This window comes from Rutidosis leptorrhynchoides, chromosome 6, assembly GCF_046630445.1.
Source record: "Rutidosis leptorrhynchoides isolate AG116_Rl617_1_P2 chromosome 6, CSIRO_AGI_Rlap_v1, whole genome shotgun sequence".
NCBI lineage: Eukaryota > Viridiplantae > Streptophyta > Magnoliopsida > Asterales > Asteraceae > Rutidosis > Rutidosis leptorrhynchoides.
The window spans coordinates 15,480,539-15,507,259 of NC_092338.1; the positions used below are offsets into that span (position 1 = coordinate 15,480,539).

General features: G+C 35.4%; 1 protein-coding gene across 1 annotated transcript in view; it reads left to right on the plus strand.

The window, feature by feature from the left end:
* Positions 1 to 26,721, plus strand: part of LOC139855440 (uncharacterized) — a 269,308-nt gene that overhangs the window by 185,846 nt on the left and 56,741 nt on the right. The window lies entirely within an intron of this gene.

The window sequence follows — 26,721 nt, forward strand, 5'->3', positions numbered from 1 at the left end:
ACAGCTAATGAGTCGAGCCCTTCGTTCTGAAGCCACATTCCCAATAGAATTCTTAGGGAATTTTTTTTAGAACGGCAATTTTGGCATCGAATCCTCTCATTTGCCACCTACACATCCGTTAGGAAGAAACTTCAAGCATCCATCGCGCAAGGCGTACATGGAATGCTTTAGAATAACTACTTGATCCGCACATAGTGAAAGATACCAGAGGCATAACCTTGGAGAAAACTCTCCCCTACGATTTGAACTTGCTCCTATTTTTTCAAGGATACGGGTCCAAAATCAACTGAGGCTTTTTAGCACCCAACTAATAGTTCGGTGGTTGAATTCTTGGGGGGATTATGTACCACACACTGCGACTTATGTTATAACAAACTCCCTAGTTGGACTGTAGACCATAAAAAACACATGAAATCCTTCTTGGTAGGATACCAACTTCTGATCACATGAAAGGATTTTGGATGTCTACTAATCAACATAAAATGTCGATCAATAGTTGACAAACGTCATTAGCTTCAAAACATATCTAACTTGAAATAATCAAAGTTTCACAATTTTGCATCACGATAATACATTTATCTGGCCAGCCAGTATCTTCGACCTAGATTTAATTACATCATAATAGATGCTACAATCTCAAAAGAAGCGTTTCATGGTATGTATATACTACGTAGTATCCATACCCCTGCCTCTACTTCCATACCTATCTTAGAGACACGTTCCGAGTTTGGTTCGTAGACATAAAGTCCAACCGACCCAGGATAACGATAATAGATAGGTGTGCCACTCTTTGTGAATCCACTAACCCCGTACCTTAACATATAATTTGGGGACGTAATGTTGTATATCTTTGTAAACGACCACCATTACCATTCATACATCACATACTACCTCAGTTCCTAATTCTAAATATAAAAGGAACACAAGAGAGTCTCTTAGCTTAGAGATCTCATATCCAGGACGCATAAATGTATTATCGATGTCGAGAAAGTATCATCATGATCAACAGAAGACGCATTGTTAGGTAATTTTGATGGCCCAACAATAGGCCCAGATAGGAGAGATTAATGGCTTAAAAAGTTGCAACCCAGTAGTACCAGTACCGACGAGTTTATTTTCATCCTCACTTTGCTTTCTTTAATTTATTCTTATCACCTTCAAAATTTCTCTCGTCTGTAACCCTAATTCTTTTTAAGCCGCCACCATTTTTAGCATCCTCCTTCTACGATCTGTTCTCTCACCTGCAGGTTTGTAGCTTTTGACTTCATCCCGACCTCCGGCCACCGGCATCTCGCCGGTGGTTCGGTTTTACTTGCTTTTTGTTTTAATAAGGTACCTCATCCCTTTCCCTTGTCTGTCGTGCTTTTGAGCCCAACCTTCTTCTCCGGTTTCACTCTAGGCAACCAGGCGGCGATTCCGATCTTTACTTGGTCGGAATCTGGGTGTTTGTTGTGTTTTTGGGGTTTTTGAGTGGGTTTCGGCCGTCTGACGGTACTCCGTTCATCGCCGGCGTGGTCTCTCTTTTGTGGTTGTAGGCGGCGAGTTCCGGCGGAACTCTACAACCCTCTCGGTCGGATTCGGTTTTGGTGATTGTTTGAGGTCATTGGGGTTGGTGACGGTGGTGCGTGTTTGTGTGTGAAGCCCGGCGGTACTCAGTAGTCATGATGCTGCTGGCGGCGATGGAGGGTTGGTAGCTTCTGATGGTGGCCGTTGGTGGCTGCTAGTAGTGGCTGTTGGACTCTAGGTGGCTGCGGGCGGCGGATTATAGTGGCTGGTTGTGGAGGTTGTCATTGGCTGAGGTTGGTGGTTACCGGCAGTAGCTGGCTGCTATTTTCTTGGCTACTTGAGCCCGGGGGTTTGTTACGTCCTTAGAAAATCGGTGAAGGTGACTCGGTTTCTTTACGGTGTGATTTTGCGCTTTGTTCCTGTTGGTTGCTGCTTGTCTGGTTCGTTCATTCCATTTGTCCCGTCATTGAGTCTATTCGGGTGGACTAGGTGTCGTTGCCGACGTTGTCTTTTGACTTCGGAAAATTGATGTGGGCTGGGTTTTTCTCTCGGGGTCGTTTTGTCTGCCCGTACGGCGATTTGTACTTACTCGATATATTCTGTGTTTTTCTGGTTTTACTTGGAGTGGGCATAGGTTTATTGGATACGAGAGGGTTCTTTGGTTTGCAGGCCTCGGGTTAGGTGTTCTTGGGTTGCCCGGTGAACGTTTTTTGGATGTGCGGTTTACAGGCTATGACGAGTGCAGGGTTGGATACGAGATCGGGGTTATATGTATGTCTTAGGTTTTTGATAGGTGGTGTGGGTTCTTGTATTTTCAGTTTTTGTTTCAATATCGTCCGGTTTGTTTAGGACGTTTAATGTGAAGGTCAATTAGTTTGGGTCGTTTGTGACCATGTTCTCTCTAATGCAGATCATCAGATCTCCGTAATGTATTACCACCGATCATTTGATCTTTTATATATATATATATATATATATATATATATATATATATATATATATATATATATATATATATATATATATATATATATATATATATATATATATTAATACTTTTGCCAAAAAAAAAAAAAAAAGTAGTACCAGTATTTGAAGAATTAAATATGCACGCCAGTCAAAAGAATAAGTCAGTCTTTGTTAGTACTCCGTACAATGGGAGTCCATATTCTTATGTACGTATGTACGTACGTTTATTGACCAAGAAAATAAGAGTTTGTTTACGGTAGCGGAGTTATTATCATAACTCACTCAACTTAAAGGTAGGAGTTTTATTTTTAGAGTATAAATATTGAGTGGCGGAACTTGAATCCGAGATACAGATGGGGCGAATGTAAAAATTTAATAAATTAAAGTCAGCAGGGGTAAACACTAACAAAACCTTATTTTTTGGTAAAAAAAAATTTTCCTAGTGTAATTTTTTATTCCCGTTAAATCCAGGTGGAACGGATACCCCTTTTGTATGTGATTCATTTTAATAAAATGCGGAGAAAGTAAGTAAAGATGTAGTCATGTGGTGTCTTTTTGTTCTTTTCTTTATATTCAATATTAAAATTAAATTATATTTGAGTACATTGTGCATGCTTCAATAATTAGCAAGAATGAATGCATGAAGGAACATATATGTTCCAACACCTATAAATGTCTTGGTAATTTGGCGGACCTCGGTATGATACAAGTAAACGATGTATCTGAATTTGATCGATGCAGTAACTAGTAACAAACTTTGGTTGTCGGTCAATGACTTCCATGTTTTTATACGGATCTGAATCGAACTAAAGCCTTGACCACGAGTCTTCGTATCATTTATGTTTGGATATCAAAAGGGATGTGGTATGACATTATATTGATCAGGTTTTGGTTTTAGGAGATATGATGGAACTTGTTTGTCGATGGTTGATTGTTTTGTTGCGTTGACAATTTGAAAATTAGTTGTGTTGCTTGCCCTTTTTTCTCCTTCATGTAAGATCCAGTTTTTGTCAGTTGAGTTGGACGCCGTCCAACAAGGTGGGACACCGTCCAGTTTTGAAGGGCTGGACGCCGTCCATAAATCTGGACGCCGTCCATATGGCCTGACGAGCCAGCTTTGGTATTTTGTTATTTAAAAAGGGGTAGTTTGGTAATTTCACTTTGTGGACGAATTTAAGACCCTAGATCAGTTTTGGTGAGCCTCATTACTCCTTTTCCATCTACTTTATCATCTTCCATTAAATCCTAGAGAGAGAGGAGGTTCTAGAGTGAGAGAGCTCCATTAAAGGAAGAAAGAGGTTGAATCGGGTCTTAGTGCGAGTTCTAAAGTTGTTTATCTAGTCGCTAGCTACGTGGTGATTGTGTTGGTAAGTTATAAAACCTAATTTCTTTATTTAAATTGTGTTAAGGGTTAGGGTTGGGTTAGTGTTGCACTTAAAACCCATTTGTTAGTGACTTGGGGGTTTTGGGTAAGTTTGGGTCATGAAGACCCAAAAGATGACTAACCTAGGGTTTTGAAAAGTTAAAGTGTGTAGGGTCTTAAAGGCTTAGTAAATCGCTAGCACTTTTGTAGTTAATGTTAGTGGGTGTCATTTGGGTTGTGGGTGACCCAAATGGGAGTGTTGACCTCGAAATGGGTCAAATGGGTCTCGGGCGACCTAGGTTATTAAATGTGTATGACAACACACTAAACTTGTGATTATAAAGTGTTTAAGACCATATTTTGGCTAGTATTAGAGTTTTGTTGGTGTTGACCCAAATATTAGGGTCAGGGTGCAAATGGGTCGGAATTGCATCTTGGGTCAAAATGGCACTAGAATGGGGAGTAAGTTGGTTGACCAACTTGAGTTGTGATTGATTATGTGCTAAATGTAATAGGTACGTTACTTTGAAGTTGTGAGCTCGGTTATCTTTCGCAAAAGACTCTAAGGTGAGTGGAATAATTATATGCGTATGTATATAATGTATTTATTTGTTGTAACGTGAGATGTGAAGTGTCGAGGTGTTAAGACACCACGTTTCACGTGACGAGTGAAGCATCGAGGTGTTAAGATGCTACTCGAGGTGAAGCATCGAGGTGTTAAGATGCCACCTAGGGGTGAAGTGTCGAGGTGTTAAGACGCCACTCCATAATAAAGGGTGAAGTGTCGAGGTGTTAAGACGCCACCCGAGGGTGAAGTATCGAGGTGTTAAGATGCCACCCGGTGAAATGTCCCGTTCATATTGATTATAAACGTTCCATATTAATTGATTTCGTTGCGAGGTTTTGACCTCTATATGAGACATTTTTCAAAGACTGCATTCGATTTTAGAACAAACCATAACCTTTAAAATATTACGACGATTATCAAATAATGATAATCTAAAATATAGCGTTTTTTACACGACCATTACATAATGGTTTACAATAATATTACACATCAACATAAGTCTTCGAATGCAGTTTTTAAACAATATTATACAAGCATGGACTCCAAATCTTGTCCTTAATTTAGTACGCAACAGCGGAATCTCTTAATAATCACCTGAGAATAAACATGCTTAAAACGTCAACAAAATTGTTGGTGAGTTATAGGTTTAACTTACATATTATCAAATCATAATAATAGACCACAAGATTTCATTTTTATAACACATCTCATATCAGGCATTTCGCAAACTGCATAGAGATAAAAATCATTCATATGTTGAACACCTGGTTACAGACCTGAACAAGATGCATATAGAATATCCCCATCATTCCGGGACTCTCATCGGATATGATAAATCGAAGTACTAAAGCATTCGTAACTCGGATGAGGCTTGTTGGGCCAAATAGATCTATCTTTAGAATTCGCGTCAATTAGGGGCCATTGCCCTAATTCTTAGGCTACCAAGCTAAAAAGGGGCATATTCGGTTCGATAATCCAACATAGAAAGTATTTTAGATTACTTGTGTCTATTTTGTAAAACATTTATTAAATCGCATGTATTCTCATCCCAAAAAAATAATAGATTTTAAAAGTGGGACTATAACTCACTTTCACAGATTTTTACTTCGTCGGGAAGTAAAACTTGGCCACTGGTCAATTCACGAACCTATAAAAAATATGTACATATATATCAAAATATGTTCAAAATATATTTACAACATTTTTAATACGTTTTAATGTTTTAAGTTTATTAAGTCAGTTGTCCTCGTTAGTAACCTACAACTAGTTGTCCACAGTTAGATGTACAGAAATAAATCGATATATATTATCTTGAATCAATCCACGACCCAGTGTATACACGTCTCAGGCTAGATCACAACTCAAAGTATATATATTTTTGGAATCAACCTCAACCCTGTATAGCTAACTCCAACATTACTGCATATAGAGTGTCTATGGTTGTTCCAAATAATATATATACATGGGTCGATATGATATGTCAAAACATTTGCATACGTGTCAATGGTATCCCAAGATTACATAATATATTAGAATACATGTAATACAATATAAGTTAGCTAGGATATGATTAATATAGATTTGTTACCAATTTTCACGTAGCTACAACAAGAAAAATTATCCAATCTTGTTTTACCCATAACTTCTTCGTTTTAAATCCGTTTCGAGTGTTTAAAGTTTCTATGGTTTCATATTGAACTTAAGTTTATGAATCTAAACAGAAAAAGTATAAGTTTATAATCAGAAATACAGGTTACAAGTCATTTTTGTAAAGGTAGTCATTTCAGTAAAAAAAAACAACGTCTAGATGACCATTTTGGAAAACATACTTCTACTTTGAGTTTAACCAAGATTTTTGGATATAGTTTCATGTTCATAAGAAAAATCATTTTCCCAGAAGAACAACTTTTAAATCAAAGTTTATCATAGTTTTTAATTCACTAACCCAAAACAGCCCGCGGTGTTACTACGACGGCGTATATCCGGTTTTACGGTATTTTTCGTGTTTTCCGGTTTTAAATCATTAAGTTAGCATATCATATAGATATAGAACATGTTTTTAGTTGATTTTAAAAGTCAAGTTAGAAGGATTAACTTTTGTTTGCGAACAAGTTTAGAATTAACTAAACTATGTTCTAGTGATTTCAAGTTTAAACCTTCGAATAAGGTAGTTTTATATATATGAATCGAATGATGTTATGAACATCATTACTACCTCAAGTTTAGTAGGTAAACCTACTGAAAGTGACAAGAAATGATCTAGCTTCAAAGGATCTTGGATGGCTTGAAAGTTCTTGAAGCATAATCATGACACGAAAACAAGTTCAAGTAAGATTATCACTCGAATAAAGATAGTTATAGTTATAGGAATTGAATCAAAGTTTGTATATGAGTATTACCTTGATTTAGAATGATATCTTACTGTAAACAACAAGGATTTCTTGAGGTTGGATGATCACTTTACAAGATTGGAAGTGAGGTAGTAAACTTGGAAGTATTCTTGATTTTATGAAACTAGAACTTGTAGAATTTATGAAGAACACTTAGAACTTGAAGATAGAACTTGAGAGAGATCACTTAGATGAAGAAAATTGAAGAATGAAAGTGTTTGTAGGTGTTTTTGGTCATTGGTATATGGATTAGATATAAAGGATGTGTAATTTTGTTTACATGTAAATAAGTCATGAATGATTACTAATATTTTTGTAATTTTATGAGATATTTCATGCTAGTTGCCAAATGATGGTTCCCACATGTGTTAGGTGACTCACATGGGCTTCTAAGAGCTGATCATTGGAGTGTATATACCAATAGTATATACATCTAAAAGCTGTGTATTGTACGAGTACAAATACGGGTGCATACGAGTAGAATTGTTGATGAAACTGAACGAGGATGTAATTGTAAGCATTTTTGTTAAGTAGAAGTATATTGATAAGTGTCTTGAAGTCTTTCAAAAGTGTATGAATACATATTAAAACACTACATGTATATACATTTAACTGAGTCGTTAAGTCATCATTAGTCGTTACATGTAAATGTTGATTTGAAACCTTTAAGTTAACGATCTTGTTAAATGTTGTTAACCCATTGTTTATTATATCTAAAGAGATGTTAAATTATACATTATCATGATATTATGATATATTAATATATCTTAGTATGATATATATACAGTTAAATGTTGTTACAACGATAATCGTTACATATATGCCTCGTTTCGAAATTCTTAAGTTAGTAGTCTTGTTTTACACATGTAGTTCATTGTTAACACACTTAATGATATACTTAATTATCATTTTATCATGTTAAACATAGTGTATCAATATCTTAATATGATTCATATGTATTTAGTAAGACGTTGTTATAACGATAATCGTTATATATATCGCTTCGATTTTCTTAATTCAATAAACTCATTTTTATGTATATCACTCATTGTTAATATACTTAGTGAGATACTTACTTATCATAATCTCATGTTAACCATAAATATATCTATATATATATATATATATATATATATATATATATATATATATATATATATATATATATATATATATATATATCATGTAGTTTTTACAAATTTTTAACGTTCGTGAATCGTCGGTCAACTTGGGTGGTCAATTGTCTATATGAAGCACATTTCAAATAATCAAGACTTAACAAGTTTGATTTCTTAACATGTTGAAAACATTTAATCATGTAAATATACCAATTTCATTTAATATATATAAACATGGAAAAGTTCGGGTCACTACACCCGGGGGTTAGTGATACGAGGTGCTAAGTACACTAATGGATGTTGTGAACTCCGATGGCCTTTCGCGGGCGTCATTCCCTTGTACGATTGGTTAACCATGGTTATTGTGTTGAGTTGTAAGCATATTATATGGTTCGAGTTATATATATATATATATATATATATATATATATATATATATATATATATATATATATATATATATATATATATATATATATATATATATATGCCTTGTTATGTTAGCTTGTGATATAGGAGGTTAATAGCCTCGTACTTGAGATGATAAGCCCTTTGTGTTGCTAGCATGTATGCGGTATTTGTGTAAGTGTGCAAGTAGGTATTTTATATATGTACGTGTATAACTATTGCTTTCACTAAGCGTTAGCTTACCCTCTCGTTGTTTACCTTTTTAGGCTCCGGCGTGGACAAAGGCAAAGGTATTCGGTTGGATTAGTGGTCTCCCGCTTATTTTGATAGGGGATGCTTTTTGGTTAACTTTTGGAAGTTCGGCCAAGATTTGGGTAGTTTAACCCCAAACACCATGCTCAAGTGTTGTTTAGAAATTAAACTTGTATTGGTCGAAACTTGTATTTTTGATCGAAACGCGTAAGACGGGTCGTTGTGGGCCCAATGTTGTAAAACTTGTTTTGATGATGGAAACCTCTTATTTTATTATATTGTAATACGTTGTAAAAAGGTTTTCGTTTAAAAGTGTCGGGAAGCGGGATTTCCGCTCACGCGAGTTGGACCCGGGGGACAGCAGCTTCCAGGCAATCTGGACGCTGTCCAGATATGCTGGACGCCGTCCCGGTCTTAAGTGCTGGACGCCGTCCAGTTGTGCTACAGCAGAATTTTTTTTATTTTTTGCGTGTTTTTGGTAAATCGAAGTTGGGTTGTTACAAGTGGTATCAGAGCATGGTCTAAGGGATTTAGACGACTTGAGATAGGTGCCTAGACTTAGACTTTAATGTGTGTGCGCTTTATGCGGGACTTGTAGGACTTTGGGTCAGAACGGGAATTGCTAGTGCTAGTGTTTATGTGAACTAACCTTGCGCTAGTTGTTTTGTGTTGTGTTAGTAAACATCAAGCGAGATAGACGTTGTACTAGCAAGTTAATGCGACGTACTCGCGTAACAATGATTAGCTACCGTTGTTACGGGTTCAAATCGTGTCAAACAAGCGATGTACGACGATTGTTGAGCAAGATGGGGTAGTGTGGTGTATATGTATATACATATGTGTTAAGTCCTTTCGTTTCGTTGTTTAATTTACTTCGTTTTATAGAATGAAGATGATAAATGGACACGACACCAATGACGGAAGTACGAGTGAGGACGTTAAACTCACGGCCAAGGTTGAGGCCATCTTTAAAAGGCTAAAAAAGGATTTTCTCGACGATGTTTGAAAGGTTTTTCAAGAGTCGGTTGATGGGCAAGTAACCGAAATGATAAACGAGCGAATGAATTCCGCGATTGAGGAGGTATTAGAAGCTAGAAACATTCATCCTCGTGGTGAAAGGGGTGATGGTGATGGTGGGAATGGAAGGCGGGACTTCCATTACAAGAATTTCAAGGATGCTCAACCCCCGATGTTTAATGGGGTGCGAGATCCGTTAAAAAGTACATGTTGGATCTCCGATATCGAGGGAGCTTTCCGTACTGCGGAATGTCCTCCCGAGAAAAAGGCGAGGTATGGTTCTAGTATGTTGCGGGAAGAAGCTAAGTTGTGGTGGGATGATAAAATCAACTTATATGGTGAAGAGCAATGTATGAGTTTGACGTGGGAAGAGTTTAAGAAGGAATTTTTCAAAGAATACCGAACTTCTTCTGATCTTGATAGAATCTGGGATGAGTTGCACAATTTGCAACAAGGTTCAATGGACTTGGTTACTCTTAAGTCTACCTTCTTGGCAAAGACTCGTTTTTGTCCGGAATATGTTGGTGACGATCACAAGCTAATGAAAGATTTCTACCGTACCATGAATGATGAGTATAAGGGTAAGATTAGTCGAGGAGCGGCTAAGTGTTTCGAAGAGTTATTTGAATTGGCTCGGGGTTTTGAGCCAGAGGTTCCAAGGAGAAGTGATTTCACTTTTTCTAAGAGAAAGTTTGAAGGTTCTAGTTATTCTAACTTTTCAAACAAGAAGAACAAGAACAAGAAGGGTTCCGAAAGTGTCAATAGCGTGAAGAAGGGCGCTTCCGGTGGTTTTTCTTTTTCGTGCTACAATTGTGGGCAAGCGGGTCATATGGCTCGTGATTGTCCGAAACCATCTTCCGGACAAAAACTCACTTGTTTTAATTGCGGTAAAGAAGGGCATAAGAAGCCGGAGTGTTCCGATTTGCGAAACGATAATGTTAAGCATCTAGAGAAGGCAGCGGGTACGGCTAGGGGTCGCAACTATTTGATGACGAATGATGAAGCCAAGCAATCCAACAAAGTTGTCTTAGGTACTTTTATGGTTAACTCTAATCCGACACGGATACTTTTTGATAGTGGTGCCAATTTGTCGTTTGTGTCTCCAAAATTCGTGCCTAAACTTAGTAGACCGTTAGCTAAGTTAAGTCGTCCGGTAGAAGTCGAAATAGCGAATGGCAAGACGGTGCTAGTGGTTGATGTGTAAGAATTGTGATGTTGTGTTTGGTGCCGAAAACTTTAAAATCGACCTCATCCCGATGACTTTGGGCGATTTTGATATCGTTGTTGGTATGGATTGGCTCGATCATAATAGAGCCGATATTGCATGCCATGAGAAATTTATTCAGGTGAAGACCCCAAGTGGGGGAGAATTAATTATTCACGGTGATAAACGGAGAAGACTTGTGCCGCTATGCACTTTTGCACGGGCACGTCGTTTCCTTGTTAGTGGTGGCATGGCTTTTCTTGCCCATGTTGTTGATACTCGTGATGAGCCACCACCCATTCGTGAAATTCCGGTGGTAAATGAGTTTGAAGACATTTTTCAGGACGAGTTACCGGGTGTTCCGGCGGAAAGACAAGTTGAATTTCGCATTGAGTTGGTTCCGGGAGCTACTCCCATTGCTAAAACTCCTTATTGTTTAGCACCGACAGAAATGCAAGATTTGTTAAATCAAACCCAAGAGCTACTTGAAAAGGGTTTTATCCCACCGAGTGCTTCGCCTTGGGGCGCTCCGGTTTTATTTGTGAAAAAGAAGGATGGTAGTATGCGGATGTGCATCGATTATCGGGAGTTGAACAAAGTGACGATCAAGAATCGTTATCCATTGCCTAGGATTGACGATTTGTTCGACCAACTCCAAGGTGCAACGTATTTCTCTAAAATCGACCTACGGTCCGGCTATCACCAAATGCGGGTCCGTGAGGAAGATATTGAGAAAACGGCTTTTCGAACGCGTTATGGGCATTTTGAGTTTGTAGTTATGAGTTTTGGTCTTACGAATGCACCGGCGGCATTCATGGATCTTATGAACCGAGTGTGCCAACCTATGTTGGACAAGTCAGTAATTGTGTTCATTGACGACATACTTGTCTATTCGAAGAGTATGAAAGAACATGAACTTCATTTGCGGTGTGTGTTAAAGACGTTGCGGAAGGAGAAGTTGTATGCTAAATTCTCCAAATGTGAATTTTGGCTAAGGAAAGTTCAATTCCTTGGCCATATTGTGAATGAAAATGGTATTCAAGTAGATCCCGGGAAGATAGAGACGGTGAAGAGTTGGAGACGACCGACTACGCCTACGGAAATCCGAAGTTTTCTCGGATTGGCCGGTTATTATCGTCGGTTTATCCAAGACTTTTCTAAGATCGCTTCTTCGTTGACGAAATTGACAAGGAAGAACGCGAGGTTTATTTGGGAGAACGAGCAAGAAATTGGTTTTCAATTGTTAAAAGAAAAGTTGTGTCAAGCTCCGGTATTGGTGTTGCCGGAAGGTGCGGAAGACATGACGGTTTATTGTGATGCTTCGCTAAATGGGCTCGGGTGTGTTCTAATGCAAAGAGGTAAAGTCATCGCTTACGCCTCTCGACAATTAAAGAAACACGAGACAAGATATCTGACTCATGATCTTGAGTTGGCGGCGGTTGTGCATGCATTAAAAATTTGGCGCCATTACTTGTATGGTGTCAAGAGTACGATTTATTCGGATCATAAGAGTTTGAAACATCTCTTTAACCAAAGTGATTTGAATTATCGTCAACGTAGGTGGATGGATGTAGTAAAAGATTATGATTGTGAAATACTTTATCATCCGGGCAAGGCGAATGTAGTCGCGGATGCGTTAAGTCGAAAGAGTCATCACCCGGCGTTACGATTGGGATTGTTACGTATGATTATTACTAACGATTTTCTTGAAAAACTTGGTGTGATTCAAATAGAGGCTTACGTTCACAACAAGCATGCGGAACGAATAGTGGGTCAATCCGAGTTCATTACTATGGGCTCGCGTGGTTTGTTGTCTTTTCAAGGAAGGGTGTGGGTGCCTAAGATGGGTGATTATCGACAAGTGCTACTTGATGAAGCACATAAGTCAAAGTATTCCATTCATCCGGGCGTGACGAAAATGTATCGTGATTTAAGAAAAGAGTATTAGTGGTCGGGCATGAAACGTGATGTTGTAAAGTATGTTGAGCAATGTGTCACGTGTTTGCAAGTTAAAGCCGAGCACCAAAAGCTGTATGTTAAGTTGCAACCGTTAGAAATCCCGAAGTGAAAATGGGAGCACATTACAATGGATTTCATCACAAAGTTACCTAAAACGGCGAGAACCCAATTTGATTCGATTTGGGTGATAGTTGACCGATTGACAAAAAGTGCTTTGTTTCTTCCCATTCGGGAAGCGATATCGTCGGAGACCTTGGCTAAATTGTTTATCAAAGAGGTAGTCGCACGACATGGGGTTCCTATATCTATTATTTCGGATCGAGATACCCGTTTTAGATCTCGGTTTTGGGAAAAGTTTCATGACGATATGGGTACACAATAAAAATTGAGCACGGCGTATCATCCTCAAACGGACGGTCAAACCGAACGTACGAATCAAACATTAGAGGATATGTTACGGGGGTGTATTATTGATTTCGTTGGTAGTTGGGACGAGCACTTACATTTGGTGGAATTCTCGTACAATAATAGTTATCATACTAGTATAGAGATGCCACTGTATGAGATGCTTTATGGGCGAAGATTTCGAACTCCAATTTGTTGGGTTGAAGTGGGACAAAAGGAAATCGGGAGTACCGATTTGGTTTTAGAGACGAATAGCAAGATTGATGTGATTCGGGATCATTTGAAAAAGGCGCAAGATAGACAAAAGTCGTATGCTGATAAACGTAGACGAATGATCGAATTCGAAGAGGGCGACATGGTGATGCTTAAGGTTTCGCCATGGAAAGGTATTATTCGATTTCGAAAACGGGGAAAGTTAGCTCCTCGGTTTATTGGGCCATTTAAAGTTTTAGCTCGTGTGGGCGAAGTCGCATATCGTTTGGAATTACTCGAGGAACTTGCGGGGACCCATAATACATTTCATGTTTCCCATCTCCGTAAGTGTCTTGCGGATGATTCTTCATAGGTGTCATTAGACGAAATTGAGCTAAACAATAAGTTAGAGTATGTTGAGGAACCGGTTGCAATACTTGACGAAAAGGTGAAAAGATTGAGAAATAAAGAGGTGAGAACTTATAAGGTTCAATGGCATCGAAGTATAGGTTTCGAGTTTACTTGGGAGCCCGAAGAGTTTGTTTTGGTCTATCTTCCTGCTTGTCATGCGGCCTGGATTGCGAGGGCGCAATCCGATTCAAGTGGGGGAGAGTTGTAAGATCCAGTTTTTGTCAGTTGAGTTGGACGTCGTCCAACAAGGTGGGACGCCGTCCAGTTTTGAAGGACTGGACGCCGTCCAGATGGCCTGACGAGCCAGCTTTGGTATTTTGTTATTTAAAAAGGGGTAGTTTGGTAATTTCACTTTGTGGACGACTTTAAGACCCTAGATCAGTTTTGGTGAGCCTCATTACACCTTTTCCATCTACTTTATCATCTTCCATTAAATCCTAGAGAGAGAGGAGGTTTTAGAGTGAGAGAGCTCCATTAAAGGAAGAAAGAGGTTGAATCGGGTCTTAGTGCGAGTTCTAAAGTTGTTCATCTAGTCGCTAGCTACGTGGCGATTGTGTTGGTAAGTTATAAAACCTAATTTCTTTATTTAAATTGTGTTAAGGGTTAGGGTTGGGTTAGTGTTGCGCTTAAAACCCATTTGTTAGTGATTTGGGGGTTTTGGGTAAGTTTGGGTCATGAAGACCCAAAAGATGACTAACCTAGGGTTTTGAAAAGTTAAAGTGTGTAAATGGGTCTTAAAAGCTTAGTAAATCGCTAGCACTTTTGTAGTTAATGTTAGTGGGTGTCATTTGGGTTGTGGGTGACCCAAATGGGAGTGTTGACCTCGAAATGGGTCAAATGGGTCTCGGGCGACCTAGGTTATTAAATGTGTATGAGAACACACTAAACTTGTGATTATAAAGTGTTTAAGACCATATTTTGGCTAGTATTAGGGTTTTGTTGGTGTTGACCCAAATATTAGGGTTAGGGGTGCAAATGGGTCGGAATTGCATCTTGGGTCAAAATGGCACTAGAATGGGGAGTAAGTTGGTTGACCAACTTGAGTTGTGATTGATTATGTGCTAAATGTAATAGGTACGTTACTTTAAAGTTGCGAGCTCGGTTATCTTTCGCAAAAGACTCTAAGGTGAGTGGAATAATTATATGCGTAGGTATATAATGTATTTATTTGTTGTAGCGTGAGATGTGAAGTGTCGAGGTGTTAAGACACCACGTTTCACGTGACGAGTGAAGCATCGAGGTGTTAAGATGCCACTCGAGGTGAAGCATCGAGGTGTTAAGATGCCACCTAGGGGTGAAGTGTCGAGGTGTTAAGACGCCACTCCATAATAAAGGGTGAAGTGTCGAGGTGTTAAGACGCCACCCGAGGGTGAAGTATCGAGGTGTTAAGATGCCACCCGGGGGTTAGTGATACGAGGTGCTAAGTACACTAATGGATGTTGTGAACTCCGATGGCCTTTCGCGGGCGCCATTCCCTTGTACGATTGGTTAACCATGGTTATTGTGTTGAGTTGTAAGCATATTATATGGTTCGAGTTATATACATATATATGCCTTGTTATGCTAGCTTGTGATATAGGAGGTTAATAGCCTCGTACTTGAGATGATAAGCCCTTTGTGTTACTAGCATGTATGCGGTATTTGTGTAAGTGTTCAAGTAGGTATTTTATATATGTACATGTATAATTATTGCATTCACTAAGCGTTAGCTTACCCTCTCGTTGTTTACCTTTTTAGGCTCCGGCGTGGACAAAGGCAAAGGTATTCGGTTGGATTAGTGGTCTCCCGCTTATTTTGATAGGGGATGCTTTTTGGCTAACTTTTGGAAGTTCGGCCAAGATTTGGGTAGTTTAACCCCAAACACCATGCTCTAGTGTCGTTTGGATATTAAACTTGTATTGGTCGAAACTTGTATTTTTGATCGAAACGCGTAAGACGGGTCATTGTAGGCTCGATGTTGTAAAACTTGTTTTGATGATGGAAACCTCTTATTTTATTATATTGTAATACGTTGTAAAAAGGTTTTCGTTTAAAAGTGTCGAGAAGCGGGATTTCCGCTCACGTGAGTTGGACCCGGGGGACAGCAGCTTCCAGGCAATCTGGACGCCATCCAGATACGCTGGACGCCGTCCCGGTCTTAAGTGCTGGACGCCATCCAGAAATCTGGACGCCGTCCATTTGTGCTACAGCAGAAATTTTATTTTTTTGCGTGTTTTTGGTAAATCGAAGTTGGGTTGTTACACTTCACTTATAACATCTCAGTTGCAATAGCATCCCTATGATTCGTTTATAATGGAGTGGAGTCTTTGTTACTACAATAGCAGCCCTATCCCTATGATCCCATGAATTAAAAGCCCGTTTAGGCCCAATTTACCTATCTCATTCAACACCTTTAGAACACTTTTAACTTTAACTATATTGTTGATGTAAAAGGGGATTATCATCAAAAAGCCCTTTTTTAAACTTGTTTGCATGAGAGCACATAAAAAAAGCCCTTGCAAGGAGCAAGATGCCTCTTGCTCCCTTGTGCCTTGCATCCTTTCGACCTTGGTTTCACTTGAGAGCAAGGTGCCTCTTGCTCCCTTGCTCCCAGGTGGAAGCAAGGACGCAATGTGCATCTTGCTCCCTTGCTCCCAGGTGGAAGCAAGGACGCAAGGTGCCTCTTGCTCCCTTGCTTCCACCTGGGAGCAAGGGAGCAAGGAGCAAGGCACCTTGCTCCCAGGTGGAAGCAAGGGAGCAAGAGGCAGATTGCATCCTTGCTTCCACCTGAGAGCAAGGGAGCAAGAGGCACCTTGCTCCTTGCTCTCAAGTGAAACCAAGGTCGCAAGTGTTGGGAATTTATGGACCCAAACAAGACCGGTGATTTAAACCAATCACCAAATCCACAACGACAAACGATAAAATAAAACATGAAACGATAAATAAACGACACGAGATTTAATGTGGTTATATCCCAACTCCAAAACACAGAGAAGGGTTTACTCCATGGGCGCAAACCAGAGATCTTTCACTATAATTTTCGTGCACATATTTACAAGTTACAATGAGATGTTTATATAGGCAAGGAAACAACTTAGGGAACAAGAAAACTTGATTCTAGAATTTTCAGCCCGTCAGGCCGTAGCCGCGCCGCGCCTCCACGGCAAAATTCAAAACAGTCTTTTTTTCCTTGTTATTTTGATATCCTTCAGACATCCAACAATCTCCCACTTGAAGGATGATCTAAACACAACCTTCTCCAGCCCGTCACTATGTTTCTTCAACAACCCACAATAACTCCAGATTAGCCGATTACCAACTCCTTTTGATACCGCCGGATGAGACACCCGAATCACGTCGCACTTCACTCGTTATCCTACGAGCAAGTGAAGTCTTTCGACACCAAAAACACCGCTGAGCGATAATCCAATCTCTTAGTTACTAGCTTGAGCCATCTCGGTTTCTATCGCCACCATCTTCTAACACGAAGATCATCTTTTTACACTAGAAGACCAACTGAAGTATACGACTCCTCAGTTATAGGATTCTTCATGAGACTACACCGCCTCACCAATTACTCTGGACATGTCCAATCCCGAACACACGTGTCAATGATCACCATCGTACAGGATTTCACCGTAAATCTATGATTTTCCTTTCCAGCAATAAAAAAATCCAACAGACGCCCTAGTAGAATCTTCATCAAGGCTCTAGTGAGAACACAGTCACAACCTCGAAATCTACTAACTTTTCAACTTTCTGCTTTCTCGCTGGTACACTGACTTCCTCATAGCTATGAATTTCACAAACCCATCTTCTCATCCCAAGCACGCTCCCACTGTACGAGTAAAAAATAAAACCGCGGCTACTCGAGAAGAAACTTGGTTCGTACCACCAGTCAGTCACAAATTTCTTTGCCATCGGAGAGTAAAAAAAGTACTCGAAGCCCTAGTGTTACCCGGAATCATCACACTAATCTAGAGAACTTTGGAGAACAACGTCGCATAATTATCTCCACCACTCTACTAGTTGACTAACTCCCACTAGCTCGATAACTTCCGTCGATTACTAAACTCAACCGAGTTCCCGACACCCTCAACGATCCTAGAAAGCTCAAGTTCCATAATATCCCAATAATCTTGTAATATCCGACCATACGCTTGGTCACCCAGTTTCATAATCACGCAAGCAACAAACTTCCCCGATACCTCCCACTGGTGGGAGGGCAGGGAGATTTCGATACAAGGCTTCCAGGATCAACTCATTGTGCCAGGGGTGCGCCACGTCGCTGCGTGCGCTTAGGGGGGCTCTCATTGCGCCGTCTACCACATCGGGGCTATAACCTAGCTCTGATACCAGTTGTAAGGATCGCATAGCCCAAACACAATGTCCTGCAGTATAAGCCCAAGAGTCCATCCTTATTCTAAAACCAATTGGTGATAGAATGACTTCCCCTTAGACTTATATACATACATTTGTTTTGTCCCCTGACCGATGTGGGACTTTGGTTTACACCCTTACACATATATCTAATAGACAAAAATGATGAATAGTATAGGGCATTTTCGACTTTTCACCCTTTTTTTGTTGCTAAATTTCATTTCACCAACAAAGCCCCTCAGACTTTTTTCAAAAATTCAAATCGACCCCCCAAACAGGAGGTAAAGTGTCAAATAACCATTTTCATAAATTATCTTAAATAAACTCCATCCAAATATTTAACGGGTCATATCTTCTCGCTCGCAACGAGTTAAATTTTTCCGACATCATCGTTAAACTCGAAATAATTTAGGAACACAATGTCACTAACTATAGGCAAAACAGACGTTTTTTAAAGAAGCTGAATATTTGGGGTACTTTTCATGCACGTTGATTTTGCGTTAAATTTTTAAAAGTCTACAGTTCCATAGCGAAACGCAGAGATGCACATATATAGTTAATTTAAAATAACATTTAAATCTTTCACGGGTTATACCTTTTAGTTCGACTCGAGTTGCGCTTCAACGACATCATCGTTAGCCACGAAATAATTTTACAAACTAAACGCAATAAAATACATTGAAAACCGAACCCCCGGCGCGAAGCGAGGGTTCGAAAACTAGTTTAAAATAAAAGTAAAATATGGTAGGTGATCCGTTTTAGTAATACACCATCAAATGTGCATTAAATATTTATACAATACAATGCATTAAAATATATTTAATGGTGTATGTATAAAAAATAGTGATATATAAATTATCATTCGTAAAATATGGAGTTGATTTGAGTTTGTTAAATTTTAAATTGATTTAGTAATATCTATTAATCAATAGTTTCTATTAAAATCCGATAATAATGATGTCATTATTAAGTTAATTCATTTGTTAAGAAAAAAATCAAAAAGAAAAAGAAAAAAAAACTAAACCCTTAAATTGATGTCATTAATCTAATTAGTTACTAATTAAATTAAATCTACTTATTTATTTATTTCAAGTTTTTCGGGGGGAAAAATACACTCTCATTAATTATTAATTATTAGAGTAATTGTTCACACATCCATTCAGCTAAATGAAAATATAGATCAATAATTAGAAATTTATTGGATTAAGAAGGTGTGTATATGAGCAAAATTAGTATTTTAATCCGATGATTAAATGTATGGCCGGCGATATTATGTGTAAATTTTAATACATTGGGGATCGGGGATCGGGGATTATTGATTTGTTGACTTATGAAGTTGACTCACCCAATGATCATATGTATAATATTTGAAGCCTTATGTACACCATATAATAAAACACACACATGATCATATATACAAAATTTAAATTAAATTGTACAATCTTTTACAAAATACTCGATGAACACATTTAAAAACTTTGAAGCATATTGTACAACCTTCATATAATAATTGTATTTTAATTTTTGATAAAATTTCACGAGGCATTTGATATTACTAATAATTATTATTAAAAATATATATACTCAATTTTTAAGCAAACTTTATTATTATTATTTATGATTATAATTATAATTATAGTTATAATTATATTATTATTATTATTTAAATTCAAATATGAGTTCTCTTTACGGAATTAATTACGTTATATAATTATGCGAAATACACGTCTCAATAAAATGTTGTAATGTAGGCTTTTATGACAAGGAAAATAGTAATTGTGATGAAATTGGAAGATGATAGTGAGAGAATAAATGTAATTCATTTATTCCGACCAAGTTAAGTACATCAATGTGTTTGTAAAAACAACGAGAAGTTTCTTAGTCGGAATCCATTGGGTCATTAAACTAAATGACTTTAGCGTTTAAATTCCCTTAATACCCTAAATATATCATTAAATTGTTTCGTTTAAACAAACTCGTGATTCCACGGGTCATTTCACTAGTTATGATAATAAGGGTAAATGTGGAACTGAATAAAAGATTAAAAGATTTTATGTTCAAATATAGTTGATATTTAGAATCTTAATTGTTGTAAAGAAATTTTATCATGTGATTTAAGGGACACATTAAACAAACTTATGTTATATTTATCGAGATAATATTTATATTTATACTTTAAGTAAAATACAGAATGATTATCATAGTTAAATCATCTAAGTGTTTCAATTACAATGTTTACTTATTCATGAAATACATATGTGTTATTGTTTACTTTTCTTTCATCTGACATAACATATACAGTAATCATTCTACATTCTTTCTCATCAATTATCATATTTATATTTCTGTTGGAGATAATCGGTTAAAGAAATACATAACCGTCCCACATCGAAAACTCATAGAAAGAAATGTATGTATATAAGCTTATGGGAACCTCACTCTATCACCAATTGGTGATAGTGTGAGGTTCCCATAAGCTTATATACATACATTTCTTTCTATGAGTTTCCGATGTGGGACCGTTATGCATTTTCTTAACGGATTATCTCCAACAATCACCCCCTTAATCTGGTGGAAAATCATAGAAAGAAATGTACGTATATAAGCTTATGTGAACCTCACTCTATCATCAATTGGTTTTAGAGTAATGTGGAACTCATGAGCTTATATGTTGTACATGTTGGTGGACCTGAAACGATCATACTGCTTCGGAGATCAAGCCTATTTTTGAGACGTCAACCCTAAGAGACCTGAAACGATCCTACAGTTTCGAACATCAAGCCTATTTTTGAGACATCAACCCTAAGATTTTCTGGGTAGTGCTAAATCTACCCGATCAAAAGAGAGAGGGTATAATGATTTGTATTCCTCCTGGATAGGAGAGTTGAAATTGACATTTTTAATGCATATATATATATATATATATATATATATATATATATATATATATATATATATATATATATATATATATATATATATATATATATATATATATATATATTCACATGGTAGTTTCTATTAATGATATATATATATATATATATATATATATATATATATATATATATATATATATATATATATATATATATATATATATATATATATATATATATATATATTATATATATATCATTAATAGAAACTACCATGTGAATATATATATATATATATATATATATATATATATATGTATATTATATATATATATATATATATATATATATATATATATATATCATTAATAGAAACTACCATGTGAATATATATATATATATATATATATATATATATATATATATATATATATATCATTAATAGAAACTACCATTTTACTATTCACACTATTATTTTATTGTGAAAGGGTATTTTCATCAAATAACATGCTCGCCTGGAACCTTTTTCTACTTTCCAGCACCCTTCGACCCCTAATTCTATCGATTCACCTCCATTCCAATATATCCACCGTATTTCCATTCATCTCACCTCATTTCGTCGACTACAAACCCTAATTACATCTATACACTGCCATGTTATGTTAGACCTGATGCTTGCTCTTTGCTGCAGTCTTCTTCAGGCGATCTCCATTTAAAAAATTCGGGTTTACCCAGTTTGAAAAGTTAGGGTTTCATTAGGCTTCGGAGGTTTGCGAAGTTACAAAAAATTAGGGTTTACCCAGGAATTTCCGACTAAATTTAAACCTAATCTTTATATGATTTCGATACGATAAGAAAATTCTGTAATTTTGAGTCTAGAAAATTTGGAAATTTATATTCATGCAATCAATTACCCTCTGACTGTACTCGACGATTCACGAACATTTATGTGTAAAGAAATATGTAAGTAAATAAATATATATGTAAATATAAAAGTAAGTGTATATATTAATTTGAATTGATATTATACCATTTAATCATTTGGATCAAATATGTAGAATAATATACCAAATAAATAAGATGTTATTAGAGTAAATATATGTAAGTATATATATGAATTATGTACACAATTAATTTTATATGTATGTGGTAATATAAATAATAGGTAATCACTATTGTTATATTGTAATGTAAATATTATATAATTAATAATATGTAATATTAATATACTAAATTTAATTACAAGTTTGAATATATAATTGTTATATTAATATTATTATCATTTATATTATTATTATCATTACTAGTAATTAAAATTATTATTATTATTGTTAGTATTAATATTGTCATATTATTAATTGTCATTTATTATTATTAGTCTTTATTAATAATATTATTATTAGTATTATTAATAGTGGTAATATATTGATAATCGTTAATTTATGAATCTTATATATAAACATATATAAATTGTTAAAAAGATATATCCAGATATATATATATATATATATATATATATATATATATATATATATATATATATATATATATATATATATATGCATTATATGCAGATATATAAAATAATGATATATCTTTATTATTATTATCATTATGTATTATTATTTGTTATAATAAATAATATATAACTATTATTATTAATAGTACATATTTATAGTTATTAGTATTATTATTAATATATATATTAATGATATATATATCAGCATTATTATTATCTATTATTATTATTAATAATATATATTTATTAATTATATAAACCCATAAATAGTACAAAGAGTTGTTAAACTTACCTATCAATACTGTAATTATTTTTGCTTTATGTTGATTTCTGTTATGGGTCACCTTCTTAAAACAAATCAGCCAGCTATTATATTGTACAAATACTGCTTTCTGTTTTTATTTTTTTATTTATTTGCTCTTTATCTTCCTGAGTGAAATATTGTGTCGACACACTCAGATTTTTACAGCAAACATTTCTCAAATTTTAATTGATTAAATCCTGCATATCTACCATCCTATATATCAATTACCCCAGCCCAACATCAATGAACCTGTCAAACTTATATATTTTTTTTTGAAAAACTGCCATATTCCCTGTTCTTGACTCAAATAATTAAAACCTCGATTTTATATCAAATTCGAAAATGTGTAAATGTAGAGTTGTTAGGAATCCCTTCTTAAAACTTCCTGTAAATTATCAAAGTCCAATTCCTCATAACACTCTCGAATTTTGGAGTCAAAGTTTTTAGAATAAAAAGTCAACAAATGTTCATCTGTCAAATTCGAGTTGATTTTTGAGTTTCAAGTTAAATTAACGAATTATAAAGTTTCTAAGGGTTGTTTGCCACAAAATTTGTGTTATGAACTTTATCTAAAACATTACGAAAATCAAAATCATATGTTGTTTGTGTGTGTTCTTCCTCGTCGAGCAGTAACAGCTATTTCTAGTTGTTTTGTTATTTTTTTTTTCTCTCGCGTTTGATAAATTGGATTACAAGCGTGTATGTTTGTAATAAAAATCCTTAAACCAAATCGTTAAAATGGTTAATAGATTCCTCCTCTAGTCGAGCTTAATTTTCGAAGAGGAAGAAGCAGATTCAGGAAGCAAATAATACAGTTTAAATCATTTTGGGTCGAGAGTATATTAAGAAAAACAGAAACGGTTCAGTGGCTAAATGAGTTGCCGGGGGAGCGAGAGGTCTCGGGTTCGAGACCCGGTTGTGACATTACATTTTTTTGGGACTTCTTTTAAGGTAGCCTATTTTCTTTATTTGTTATTATTATTATTATTATTATTATTATTATTATTATTATTATTATTATTATTATTATTATTATTATTATTATTATTGTTGTTGTTGTTGTTGTTGTTGTTGATGCTAAGATTATTATTGTTAAAAGTAATTGAATTATAAGTATTATTATTATTGTTATTATTATTAGTATAAGAACCATTTATAAATTGTTGTTATTATTGATAATACTAATATTATCATCTTAAAATAAAATCGTATTACTAAGTATAAATATTATTATCATTATTACGATTATGATTATTATTATCATTATTAGTATGAAAATAATATAAATTATTATTATTTTCATTAATAATAGCATTAGTATTAATTTATGATTATTAATAACAGTATTAATATCAATATAAGTATTACTATTTTTGACATAAGTATTAACACTATCCATATTATTATAAGCATTAATAATAGTATTGTTATTGAAGATCATTATAACTATTATTAAAAACATTATTATTTAGTTATCATTTTAATTAAAAATTATTATTATTAGTATTATCATTAATTTAACAAACAAAAGATGATTATATAAAAAATATGTTTAAAATAAAACTTAACTATATTAATATTGTTACTATTTAAAATATATATTATTAACATAAAAATGATATAACTAGTATATTATTAATAATAATAACATAGAAATTTGTTCGATTACAATTATGTATATTAATAAGTACCCAAATGATATAGGTTCGTGAATCCAAGGCCAACCCTGCATTGTTCACTTGTTCAATGATGTTATATGTATTTTTACTACAAAATACATTAGGTGAGTTTCATTTGCTCCCTTTTTAAATGCTTTTGCAATATATATTTTTGGGACTGAGAATACATGCGCTGCTTTTATAAATAATTTACGAAATAGACACAAGTAATCGAAACTACATTCTATGGTTGAATGATCAAAATCGAATATGCCCCTTTTTATTAAGTCTGGTAATCTAAGAATTAGAGAACAGACACCCTAATTGACGCGAACTCTAAAGATAGATCTATCGAGCCTAACAAGCCCCATCCAAAGTACCGGATACTTTAGTACTTCTAAATTTATATCATGTCCGAAGGAGGATCCCGGAATGATGGGGATATTCTTATATGTATATTGTGAATGTCGATTACCAGGTGTTCAATCCATATGAATGATATTTTTGTCTCTATGCATGGGATGTATATTTATGAGAAATGGAAATCATGTGGTCTATTAAATTGATGAAAATGATTATTTATGTTAAACTAATGAACTCACCAACCTTTTGGTTGAAACTTTAAAGTATGTTTATTCTCAGGTGTGAAAGAAGTCTTTCGCTGTGCAATTGCTCATTTTAAAGATAATACTTGGAGTCATTTATGACATATTTCAAAAGATGTTGCATTCGAGTCGTTGAGTTCATCAAGATTATTATTAAGTCAATTATAGTTAGATATTATAAAATGGTATGCATACCATCCACTTTTGATGTAATGAAATATTGTCTTTTCAAAAACGAATGCAATGTTTGTAAAATGTATCATATAGAGGTCAAGTACCTCGCGATATAATCAACTGTTGTGAGTCGTTTATAATCAATATGGACTTCGTCCGGATGGATTAGGACGGGTCTTCACATGTGTGTTTCTGTGTTGAGGGTATTTTTGTAGGAAAAAATCCTGCTGTTGGTGCTGTGCGATTTTGTCCCCTGATTCCTTTAATTTTGAACGATACTTCATCTTCATCATTATTTTTCTTCTTAGGGCTTTTGTGGTTAGTTGGTTTTTTATTTTTTAGATTTCGCTCTAACTATGCGATTTTTTGTGCGTGTTTTTAGTGTATCATTAGTTGTTGTCGTCTTTCAATTTTGGTGTGTTCAATTTTGGGTATAGCCGTATAGATCATTTCATAATATAACAAAACTGCTCCATTCATTTACCGTCGTTATTAAAGTGAAGGTGGTAAACAGTGCATACCTGGATAGAAACACGTTAAAAATCAGAAAAGGGATCGATTCTTTTGTTTTAGTGCCCGATTGACTAGATTACTTATGAATAGAATGCTTCTGTTGATACTTTATATCTAATGGGTTAAAGAGGTAAAATGGAAAACATCGTACAATAAACTTAATTCAAAACTTAGGTTTATGTTAAATTTAAAGTAACATCTGTAACCTCAATTGACATGCTCCTTATTTATAATGAAAAACTCAATACTAGCATTTTGATATTTTGCATGTTGTTTTAATCACCTCTGTTTTAGTTTGTGCTCTTTTTCTATCTTTGTTTTAAAACTTATCGTTGTTTTTAATGTCCGATGATTATAATCTTCGTTTCAGGTGGTTTACGTTCTACGGTTGTTTGGCGTTATTTTATAGGTGAGTTTCGGTTTCCATATCTACTCTCTTAATATTGGTATTACATGTTATTGTTTTACATATTCAGGTTTATATATGGTTGTTAGATGATATTATATTTGTGTGTTGTTTATCTATGGTTTCAGGCTTTATGTCTTCTTCATCAGTTGTTGGTAAGTTTTCGTATTCATTAAATTTTCCTTTTACTTAACGGTTTTTCAGTTTTTGCTTTCTGTTGTGAAGTGGTTGTAAAAGTTTACTTATGCGAATGTTTAAGGCTGGCTTTTGGTTTTTTCGCTTTTCATTTTTGTTGTGGTATTGCAAGTTGAATGTATGTTAGTGTGCGGTCTTAGGCTGTTGTGGTCTAATAGCTCCTATAAACGGCGAAAGAAAAATTGTGTGTGTATAGATACTTCAGGTGGAAGTATTCAGGACAATAACGATGCGCTCAACGGCCCTGTTATTTCTTCAAGACAAGCCACGATTAGCAAATCGTCAAATGGGTCAATCTTCCATGGTGACTGTTAACGCTGGTGCGTCTGGTACCTCTTTGGGGTTAG